Source organism: Cyprinus carpio, unplaced genomic scaffold (assembly GCF_018340385.1).
Source record: "Cyprinus carpio isolate SPL01 unplaced genomic scaffold, ASM1834038v1 S000006617, whole genome shotgun sequence".
In the NCBI taxonomy this organism is placed as follows: Eukaryota; Metazoa; Chordata; class Actinopteri; order Cypriniformes; family Cyprinidae; genus Cyprinus; species Cyprinus carpio.
In genome coordinates, this window is record NW_024879255.1 from 1,081,977 (window position 1) to 1,094,229 (window position 12,253).

A 12,253-nucleotide genomic window follows, 5' to 3' on the forward strand; every position below is an offset into this window, starting at 1 on the left:
TTAGTGTAGTAGGGTTGCGAATCACTACATTTGACTGAATATTCCGTTTGTTATCTTCTACCCACCTTACTGCCCATAGCTACTACCAACTCTGCAGTAAATATGACATATGATCAGGAATCCTCCACATCCTTTTTTATATCCTATTTCTTGTATGCTTATACCAAAGCCTTTACCACTTTCAGGATCCTTTGACCCATCGAGTATAAATTTGTAGATGTAAGCCTCCCCACATTTGACACTGCCTGGTTTTAATCTCCTCCACTACAACCTCTGACATCTTTCTTTTATTTGTTTTCAAAAAAAGTATAAATCAACATTGGGATTTGGAATCAACCACAGAGGTACATCTGACCCGACATATTGGTGGGCATACGACCAATTCCATAATACCAATATCACCTGCCATGGATTTGATTGTCTCTGTAAAGTAGGGGTGTCCATGGTTAACCTATTAACCGATTAACTGTTAAAAATTGCGTAACCGAGTGAAACATTTGCTCAGTTAAGGTAAGTCAATGGCGTGCATTGAATTTAGTTGTAATACATTTTTTGCACCACTACTAGAACACTAGAGCTCCCAGACATTTGTAATGTCCACAAAGAAGAGATCATGACCAGTTTTCTAATATGAAGCGGGCAAAGAAAGTACGAAGCGTGGGAGCACTTTAAAATTGAGAGTGGCCGGGGCAAAATGCAGAAATATTGCAATGCAGTGTAGATATGCCTTCAAGTACAACCCAGGGTTGATTATTGATAATTTCACTAAGTTAAGTTTGCATGTAGTAAATTCTAAATCACGTGTGCGCAGGTTGATGACCAGAGATGTTGTCATCCCCAGCGATGACTGCGTGCATGTTGGACCACCATAAGCATCTCGGTTCTTATCTCCAGAAAAAATGGCTGGCAAATGCAAAACTCTGTAGACTTGCAGCTAATGTTCGTACAATGTACCAAATGTAACAGAAGCCGTTCACGCCAAATTATAGAACCACCGGGCAAGAGGAGGCGGCCGCAGCCCCCAGCACAAAGTGCCAAAGACAGTAGCAGCCACGGCGATGGCACTCATGCTGGCGAAAACTACTTTTCATCAGCCCTCACCAGTTATTGAAACGAAGTCAAAACTTTCTTAGAGACAGTCCCATTGGCCTAGAAATGAGCCCCATGGACTGGTTGAAGCTAAGCATCGATCGATTTCCCAGATTGGCCAACCTTGCTAAACAGTATTTGTGCATACCTGGCACATCTGTACCTTCAGAGAGGGGTGTTTTTTGGCAGCTGGACTTACAGTAAATAGATAGCACCAGTCTTTACTCGATCATGTTGACATGTTAATATTTCTTAATAAAAACTAAGCAATTCGAATACAATGATCTCTGTAGAGCAGCCTGATTGGTGGTGCCTAATTTCGGTAATTTATTCCCTGAAAATGCAGACAAGCATATTTGGTCATTTATTTTTGGGATTTTTGTTAAAAAAAGAAAAATGTGGGTCTATGCTCTTGTGTTTTAATTATTTCAATCAATTTTGTATTTAATTTGCCCTTTGTTGCAGTGTAAGCTATAGGCACAAAACTCACCTTGTTACTGTTACAAATGGGTATAGATAAATGATATTTGTTGTTATGCGCATTTATTTGACTGTTTCTTTGCACAAAGTTTCTAAAAAAGTGTGCTATAATATGACTGCAGTAAATTCCTAGGGCCTTGTTCACGGGGCAGCGAAGATGCAAAAGTCAGTGACCTACTTTAACTGCTCTGTCCTTACCTGCATGTGTTTTTATTTCTATAAATCGCGTTTCAAATGTGGTCCAACCAGTTATTAAGGTGTTAAAAATGAACTACCTTTGTGTGTGTCTGTATCTCAGGGTTGCGTGCACACCAGAGTTTCAGTTAGAAAAAAGTAGTTGCGCGATCCAAAGTGACGACGAGATTTCGTTTTCCAGACATTTTGATGATATGCCCGGTCAAAGTATCGCCTGTAATTAGTCAAGTTGAAAAAAAACTGGAGGCAGGCGCTGGCAAAAATGAGCATAATCAGGCTGCGGAATGCAACATGTTTATTAGCCTAACAAATAGGCGAGGAAAAAACCTTTTCTATATGGTTCGTTTCTTCATTCGGATCTATTTGCGTCCATTCCATTCTAAACAAACAAATCAGTTTATATGCCCGTCCTTGTTTCATTATTCATTAAGATAATGAGTGATAAATGCAGCATAATTATCAGTGAACTTGATAAATGTTGCAGATATGTTTTATGCATGCACAAACAAATGCCTTTTCAACTTATGTGTGCAAAATTCAGGAATAAAATGAATGTGCAGCAATTTGTACAAATAGAGAGTCTAAGGTCTACTATAGGTGTTGTAGCCATTAAATAAGCTTATTTAGTTTAATATTTGTTAAAATATTAAATGTTATTTTTAATTTATGTTGGTTATATGAAAGTGAACCGCCGCGGTAAGATGGATCGCAATAGTCTCTATTAGTAAAAAGGTCTAAAGTAATGCATCATTGTGAACTACATTAAATGTATGTTGTATCAATGTACCTGTTATTTGACAGACTATTTACAGCACTAACTGCAGTGACAGCACAATAAGTGGCTATTACTTGGCGTGATTAATATTTAGTGTGCAGCGTAATTAAGAGAGTTCACCCAAAATATGAAAATCATTTTGTCCCCCTTCGTACTGTCCATACCTGACAAACTTGTTGGGTTTGATTACCAGCATTCTTTAAAGCACTTTCTTTTGAGTGCTGCAGAGAAACAAAAGTAAGAGGTTTGGTGAATGTAAAAGACAAATTCTGATTAACTATACATTGAGTAAATTAATAAACACTTTTCACCAGTCAATAAGCTATGCAGAAAAATAAAAGTAAACCATGCAATAAATGCTTGAAAAATACACATTCAATAGATCCAAAGCTTGCTTTTGATCAGGTATCTTCAATTAATATTCCATGCAGTTACTGCAAAAATTAACACGGTGAAATGGTCAATGCACAGAAGCATTTTTACTTGAACTTACTCTCATTGTCTCTAATGCTCCTTGCTAGTTCAGTCAAGTATAATAAATATGATTTCATCTTGGACTCCAACCACTGCTCAGCGTTCACAGGTGTCTGAGTAATGTCTGCCATTCCTCCAGCTTCTGTTGGTTACTACTAGGGCTGGGCGATATGGAGCAAAAAATATATCTCGATATATTTTGCTATATCGTCTCTGATATATATCTCGATATCTTTACAGCAAAAATAACCCCAAAAACTACTGTAAAACAAATATCACCAAATATTATATATAGTAAATATTATATATATATATATATATATATATATATAATATTATATATATATATATATATAATATTAGGGCCCCTATGAAATGTTTTTATTTTTTTCTAAACCATATGTTTTATTGTTACCTAATTCTGTGTTTAAGCAAGTGTAATTATTTAAATGCATAAAAAACAACTTAATTTGTTAAATTGTTTTCTTAAAATAATATATGTGAAATGTTTTCCCCCTCTGAAATTCTGTGTGATACATTTTTCTGGTTATCAGATGAAGGCATAAACATTCATTTAATTTATCTTTAATTACTAAAAATGAAGCAAACTTAATTTTTTTGGTAAACAAAGGGGATTTACTATTAAAAAATAATACATGGAAGAAATGTTGTGTGATTATTCCTTAAATAATGTTTGTTTCATTTTAATATTAGTGAAAGTAGTAGTAGTAGGCTATGTACATTCTGCTGAACAATAGGCTAATGTGTAGATTTTCTGGCAAATACTTTTTATGTATTGGGTTTACCGTTAGTTCTGTTATGTGATACTGATCTACAATGTGATATGAATCAAATGGTCAGATGCTCATGAAGTGACTCTCAGTGCAGTTCTGGAGATGTTGTTCATGTGTTCACATCGTCATTTAGAGAGAAGACAGGCAGCTGAAATCACCTTGGCGTCCATAGCGATGCTCAGTGTGTGTAATAAAATGAAAGCGCTTCTGCGCCATTCGTGCTACAGACACGCAGAACATAAAGGATTCATATTTAAATAGACTTTTCGGCAATATTTACAGATTTGATGTGAGGTGCAATGACCTACTTTTGATTAATTCATTTAAAATTTGACAAATTCCGGTGACTATACCACCTTAAACTGTACATTCCCGTTTTTATGACTGGATTCTGCGGTCGTCAGCGTTTTCTGCATCGCCCGGAAAATCATAAGACTGGTAGACATCTGCCTGCTGTTCGCCCGACGCCTTAAAACCGAAGGTATCCATATGTGGGAGCTAGTTGTCCTTTTTTTTATACTACTACTTCTGTACCTCAGGTCTGGTTCGCGGTGGCGCCATGTTCAGCGAGGGCAGAAGCCGGAATGGAGTTTTTAACTGGGGGACCAAGCTGTCCAGCAGTCAAATTTTCAGTCCAGAAAAATCAACAGATCAGTCTCATAGATGATAGTACAGGTGCATCAAAATTTCAATATCATAGAAAAGGTCTTTATTTTTGTCATTTAATTAAAAAAATCAAACTTTCTTATATTCTACATTCATTGCACACAAACTGGAAATAATAATTCAAGAGTTTTTTGTTTTAATTCTGATGGTTACAACTTACAGCTCAGGAAAATTAAAAAATTCAGTATCTCAAAATTTGAATATTCCATTTTGAGCTTGATTAGTTGATTAATTTTTGAGTATAAATACTGGGTACCTTTGGGGCTGGTTTAGAACATGCAGCAGTTATCAGAAAGGCGATCATCTTTCCCTCCACAGGAGGAAAGCCACTGAAGGACATTGCTGAAAGGGCTGGCTGTTCAAAGAGTGCTATATCAAAATACATTAATAGAAAGTTGACTGGAAAGGAAAAAGTGTGGTAGAAAAGGTGCACAAAGCAGCGGGATGACCACAACCTTGGGAAGGTGTGAAAGCCAATTCAAGAACTTGGGAGAGCTTCACAAGGAGTGGACTGAAGCCAGAGTCAGCACATCAAGGAGTCTGCGCTCAGGCGTCTTCAGGAAAAGAAACAACTTTACAGAAAAAATTAAGTTTCTACAATATTTAGTAGTAGCTTATCAGTGATGACTGTCAGTTTATGTGCATATGGCAGAAATGTTCCAGAAAAAATCAATAAAAAGGCGTAAACAAACAGGCGATTAACACTATTAACAGCAATTATGCAATCAAACTTATAGCAAAATGTGGTAGTTCTGTATGTTGTCTCTGGGTTAGCATCATCTGAGGTCCTCTGAGGGGTTGGCATCATCTCTTCTCAGGTGTTCTGGATCAGACTGGAGCTTGTGTAAATCCCTAGTTACCACGGGATGTAAATCCGTGGCAAAAACAGAAAACAAATAGAGACATAATTAAGCGTAGCTGCTGTTTCCAGCCAAGTAAAATTAATTAGTTTAACTTAAGTTAAGAATAATAATGCGCATTTGATCAGATATAACTGCAGTCCAAAATTATGAGATGCATTATTTGAATGCTTGGCCAAAGGTGTGTGTTTTAATCTAGATTTAAACAGAGAGAGAGTGTGTCTGAACCCGAACATTAAGTAAGTAATAATATTTTGTAACTGATACGGAAATTAATAGGTAGCCAGGTGCAGAGACTGTAGTATTGGGGTAATATGATCCATATTTTTCTTGACCTGTGGTAAGGACTCTAGCCGCTGCATTTTTGGACTACCTTGGACCTGAGCCTGCTACAGTCTTCTGGAGTTAACCAGCTTTGGGAACTGAGCCTGCTACAGTCTCCTGCAGCTAACCAGCCTGGACCTGAGCCTGCTTACAGTCTCCTGCAGCTAACCAGCCTGGACACTGAGAGCCTGCTACAGCCTCCTGAACGAAACACCAGCCTGGATGTATCTGAGGATCCCATACTGAGGTCTTGTGCTATTCACCTTTATTAGTGCTAAAGTTTAGGATAATGGCCTTAATCTTACTATTCTTATATGCCTATTGGGGCATTGGATATTGGAGGAGCAACTGTCCTGGGACATATTGGGGGCGAGCTTCGGACAGACACCTCATTTGAAAAATGTTTTGGTACAGAGGCACTTGCTCAATACCGTGCTATAAACCGGAGGGAACTACCGCTTCACATGGATTGCGTGACATAAAACTTTGGACCAGCTCTGCCCAGGGAACCTAACTAAACTGTCAAATGAATGTTTTGCTTTGTCTAAACTAAAGGAAGCCACTTGTTCACTCAAAGACGGGAATTTTGTCCTTGGCTTCTAAGTCTATCACCGAATTGAGTCAAATCAAATGTGAAACAAAGATTGTTGATCGTCCTTACTTCTACTTTGTCTGGAAATGATGCAACCAAACATCTGGCCCGGAGCTGCAGTGCCACCAGATCTCCCATGTGGGTTTTTAAATCTTATGTCTGGTCTCAAATATGTTCATATTAATGTGCATAGTTTACCTACCAAAGAGTGGACATGGTTAGAATTTGGGTTAAATCAAAGCGGGGCGGATGTTGTTATAATATTTCTTGAAAACTTGGTTAAGCAAATCTATTAATAATGAAGACCATTAACATATTTGGGTTTTCACAATTTCTTTATCGTACTGGATAAGACCAAATAACGGTAGGTGGTTGTAGTCTATTTACGTTAAATCAACGATTTAACTAACCATAACTATTCCTTTGTCCCAATCACTTTGCAAACAAATGGAATTTTGGACCCGTTTGAATGTAGAAATAGCAAGTCCCTTTCTATTGCTGTTGTTGGGTGTTACAGGGCCTCCTTCAGCTTCAAAAAGCCGGCAGGGGCTATATTCAATAAAAAAAGGATCTTTTTGGCTAAGAACTTTGAGTTACACCAACCTACTTATGGCAGGCAGATTTGAAAGTGGGACTGAGAGTGGTTACAATTCAAGTTCTGATGAATCTAAAACTGTTTTGAGACTCATCAGTGACCAGTCGTCATCTACCCATCAGCCCTGTTCTTAAAGCTCCAGAAAATGTTCTAATTGATTGATTGATTTTAACAAAATTGCCTCATAAGTTCTCTTCTCGGGGGTCTTCTGTAATGAGTTAACGGGTGAGCCTCGTGTAGTTGCTGCCTGTCAAATCTAAAATTCCTATGGCAGGGAGCTAGAGGATGCAGTGCTCGTTCCTACTAAGGGGGAACCATAGGTTAGATTCGTAACATGAAGACGTCCTTATCAATACGGCGAGCGGGGATACTTCGAAACTGCGTCCTCGGAGTGGGGCGCTTAGGTTTGGGGAGGGAAGTTATGTACCCAAACGCCACGCACCATTGCTCGAGGGTGGAGTGAAGGCCAGGGAAATTTCATGGAGACAACACTAATGTAGCAACCTTCGTCGAACAATTCAACATTGGGAGGTTGCCCCCAGGGACAGCGTGTAGACGGACTGTCGGTGCACCAATACCCCTTACGGGCAACAAAGGCACAGTCATGAATTCCGCTGCTAAGCATGCTCATATACCCATACTTAAGTGTTGCGGGCCATCGTGACTCCGTGGTTCTTGGGGAGGTGGTAGAGCTTAAATAGGCTTGACTCAGGACCAAAGGATGTCCTATAAAGGGTGGCCGGAGTTTGGACCTAGCGATGGTATACAAGCTTGCCTGCACACGGAGGCTACCCGCCTTTGGGCTTCAGGAAAAGCTTGCTGAGAGGAGCTGTCTCAATCAGATCTCCAGGTTGAGCAATTCCCCTCGTAATAAGGCGGGATTGACGGAAGATATATGGGTGGAAACCGGCGACCAAGTTGATACTAGCGGCATTTTACCTGATCAACGAGAAGGGGGCAGACGCGAACTGGCCCGCCGCAGCAGTAACATATATGGATTGCTAGACCCAAGAAGCAGCGTACATACGCAGCGGCGATCTTACCCACGTTAGCAATTTCCTGTTTAGGATGTGCACGAGTACTCACGTGACACTTAGGATAGAACGATGGGTTTTCAAAATACTGCCCAAAGAGAACGGGGCTTTCGTGGCCCTCGTAGACCAGCTATTGCTTGAAAGGTGAACTCCCAAACAGTACGTTGAGAGTCACTCAACTAGATCTGCGGAAATTACATGCTGGAGCCATTCTAGGGATTTAACACCCTGACCATACAGGGATTTCAGAATAAGTAACAACAGTCTTGTCGTGCCACAGCGTACCACCTACGTGGGGATTTTCAGCAAAGTGTGCACATGACTTCACCCCGTGGGCAATGACTTACCAGTACTGGTTTCAGAATAGTTATTACACAAGAAGCTTTAGCCGTGGAGGACCTAAAGGTTCCTAAGCATCGACATAAGAGGCTCTGAACGCCACAGGAGAGGCAGCTTCTGATTTTGAGCAGCCCTATAGCGATGGGGGCATTTCCACCTGAAGGCAGCATCTACAAAAAAGAATTTCTGTAACGGCCACCTTCACTTCCCGTGGATGGGAACAGCAGCCCTAAGGCGGGCCAGCGAGACCACTCAGGTGACCGGTGCTATGGGACACCCTATAAATTACTTGCAGTGTTGCATGTTCCAGGCCTATGAGTCAAGCGAGGTCTACCCGAAGAAGCCTGTGATCTCAGCCGGCCTAATACCGGAACATGAAGACCAGTGATGGCTTCGTGCTGACGGAGTTTAGGTAAAGCACTGTAGCTGAGCTAGCGAAGGAATACTCACAGAGTTCAGAGTTATTAGTAGGACACAATAACCACCAGCAAATTTACACAATAAGGATATACAGAAAGGTTATTTTTATATACGTTCCCACCTCCTGCGTCGGAAGGCACCCGGCTCAAGGGGCGCTCCTTTTAGTCCGGACCATCAGTCCAGGTGGTTGCTAAGAACATTAGAACCAGCATAAAACATTTTACTAGGGTCCAGCGCATGGAGAGGGTTATGGGTTTTAGTAGCGGAGTTTACCGACTCTAAACCTCGATCAGGGTGGTAGAGCTGGGGTGCGAATACGGGGTGAAATTACGATCGAAGCGGTGTAGGGGTTTTTAAAAAGCAGAAGTAAAACATCACTAAAATGGGAACGAGTTGATTACCGCTAGCTATCACTCTCAGACGTCAGCGATGAACGGGTATACCCAGTGCGTAATGCCCATCGTTTCTGTGAAGTCTGCAAGACATCGCCTTAGGTTCTGCCCCTGTTTACTCCGCGTTGTGACTCACCCAATTTCCTTTACGACCCTGCTCCGCCCAGTGTGGGGGAAGGGAGGCGACGATGTTCGCGGGACACATAGCCTTCTTGTGGCCCGTCGGTTTGATCCTTCAGGATCGAGAAAGGCCCAGGACCCCATAGTGTTTGTGGTCAGGGATCAGAACCCTTTGGGGACATCTCCGCTGGAACGAATAGGATCTGAAAGCCAGCGGAGTACAGCCTTCGGTTTCCCCGAACTTTCTTGGGGCCTGGGCCGCGCATACAACGTCTCAATGGAATAGCGAAAAAAGTTTCAGAAGGTCGGCGAAAACTGGAAAGACCCACCGAGAAGAGAAAGGACAACATTATCTATTTCCGTTTCCCGAGTCTGTTCTCTGCTCAGTCTTCATCCACAGAAGTCTCTCCGCACCGACATTGGCCTGCCATTAGGTCCTGATGCTGGCAGAGGGCGGGGCCTGCTTGGTCTGCCGTGCGAGAACGGAGAGAGAGGCTCTTGTGGTTTGAGCGCGCGGCAAGCATCTTGTGTACTACCTGATCCGGAAAAAAGGCCGTTCTATCGGGTCTTCCCTTATCCAGGTCGACCTTACGCAATGTACTCAGTATGATATGCTTGGAAGCACCACCACTTTGTAATAATAATAGCTCACAAGCCCTCATGACTCTGCTGCTGCGATTATGCCTTGACCATTTAAAGCGAGATCTGTATTGCTTCTTGAAGGGGACTCTCTTGAAGATGTGCAAAGGAGGGAGAATTAAAGAGTTAAAGAGGATGTTCATCCCCCAACCAGAATGCACAAAGCTCTGTTCTGCAGGACGGAATTCTCGCTCATAGCCGTTTCGGTGCGCCTCGCCTCGATGTCGGCAAAAAATCTATTTGCCGGATACAACCCCGATGGTGATGCAAGGAAAAGAGGGGAAGAACGGCCCTCTTTCAGGTTGCCTTGCGATCTCTGAGTATGGAGATACAGGCCCGGGAATGGAAGGCTACTCACCGAGTGGAGGGCTATGGTCGTAAAAGATACCGCTTCATCGAGGCGCGGATCCATAAAACTCCCAACTAGCTCTACATACGCAGGGCAGCGAGAATTCGAGAAGGTCAGCCTCAGCTTCTCCACCACATCAAATATCTACTTGCTTTCACTTGGCAGGGTAAAAACCCAGACAGGAAGCATAAACCTCAGTTCAGAAAGGGTTAAAGATATCAATCATCCTCCCCAAGGCTCTCTCTCGTACGCCGCCATTATGAAGCGCGGAAAACGGGAAAAAGTCCCTCTTTAAAAACCATGCAGACAGAAGATCCAACCATGAAATGCTCACGAGCTCATTCTCCTACGTGCCACCCCCCCCCCCCCCCCCAGCCGCGGCGCGCGCCCTGAACCGCGGGAAGCAGTGATGGCTGCCTTTTTTTTTCCTCGGATAAAGAGGTAGGGAGTCGACCGAACCTCTGTGAGAGCGAGTCTTTTCCTTGAGAAAAACGATCGCAATGTAACCAGAATTGCCTCATCAAAGACATCGCGTGCGTGCTCTCTTACCCAAACAAATGACGTTTTAAGATCGGTGTGTCATGGGGTCAAAAACGCCGACACCGGATGGATGCATAGCATCTCTAAAGCATTGCCGTAGTGCCATGATAGACAGAGAAAGCGCGCTCTACCGGTTCTTTCCGATGCCGCTTCAATTCCTCGAGTGCTGTTTTAGTACACACTCGCCACACCCCGGTGAGTGAAGTCAGAGGCGGTGCCGGGCCAACTCTTGTTGTTTTTTCATTGTATGCTTCAGGACACGGGGTCACGAAGAAGGGAGGTGTTCCCATAGCAACCCCTAGAGGACGCAGTTCAGAAGTTCCCTTGAAAGAGAGACATGGGGTTACTACCAGATGTAGAGATAGCGACATTTTTAAGGAAAGTTTATGGAGTGTAAACAAACATGCAGCTTTAAGGAATGCAGAGTGTGGAAGGGGGCGAAAATCCCTGGTTTTTCTAAGAACTGGCAGAAACCATATATGAGTGTAACAGAGCATGGGTCAAGGCAAGAAAAACTGATTCTTCCATTGATTGGTCTGTTTCAAGCAGCTTAGAAATAAATGCACTTCTCTTATCAAAAGGCCAAATCTGAATACTTTTTGTCTGTTACCACTGATAACCTCAATGATCCACATAAATTCTGGAAAGTAATTAAGTCTCCTTTCTGTGAATAAAATATCTCAGGTTCTTCCATTTGTTTTTAAAGATTCAGTCCCAGTTTATGATAGAAGTGGCGTCTTGAATTGTTTAATGAGCACTTTATATCATCTGGTTCCTTGTTTGTTTGTCTGCAGGAACTTCCTTGATGAATCCTTACACAGAATCCCCAATGTTTTCTGGAACCCTTTTAAATTTGCACCTTTACTGTCCTTGAAGTGCATAAGGCTCTAAAAACATTAGTCACAAAAAACCCCTGGACCAGACATGATGGAGTCTTACTTTTTGAAGTTGGCAGCAAATTTTATAGCAGAGCCACTTTCAATTCTTTTAATCTTTCAATCAAAACCAAGAAATTCCATCAGCTTTTTGTTCTACCTTTATTAAAGGAGGTGATCCAGCAGTTCTGTCTAATTATGGTAATATCAAATTTATGTGTTTTATGAAAAATTTCTGGAATCTCTTGTTTGTGATCAGCTGAAAGTGTTTCTGTTTTCAAATAACATCCTCTAAATTTCAATCAGGCTTCAGAAAAAGCACAGTACTATCTGCCGCTACTATGAAGGTGATAAATGATGTGTGTGGCATGATAAGAAACGGTTCTGTGCTTGCTTCACTTTTTAGATCTGTCAAAGCTTTTGACACTTATGGAGCCATGTGTCAAAGAACAGATTAATTGCTCAGGATTGTCAGGGCATGCAGTTGCATGGTTCTTAAATTATCTGAATAGCGGGACTCAATGCATTGTTAAATATGAGGGACTCTGTTCTGATTTTATTGTTGTCATGGGGGTGCAACAGGGCTCAGTTTTGGGGCCCCTCTATTTATCTTATTATATCAATGATTTGGGTAAAATGTTTCTGATGCTAATATGCATTTTTATGCTGATGATACAGTCATTTACTGCTATGGATCATCC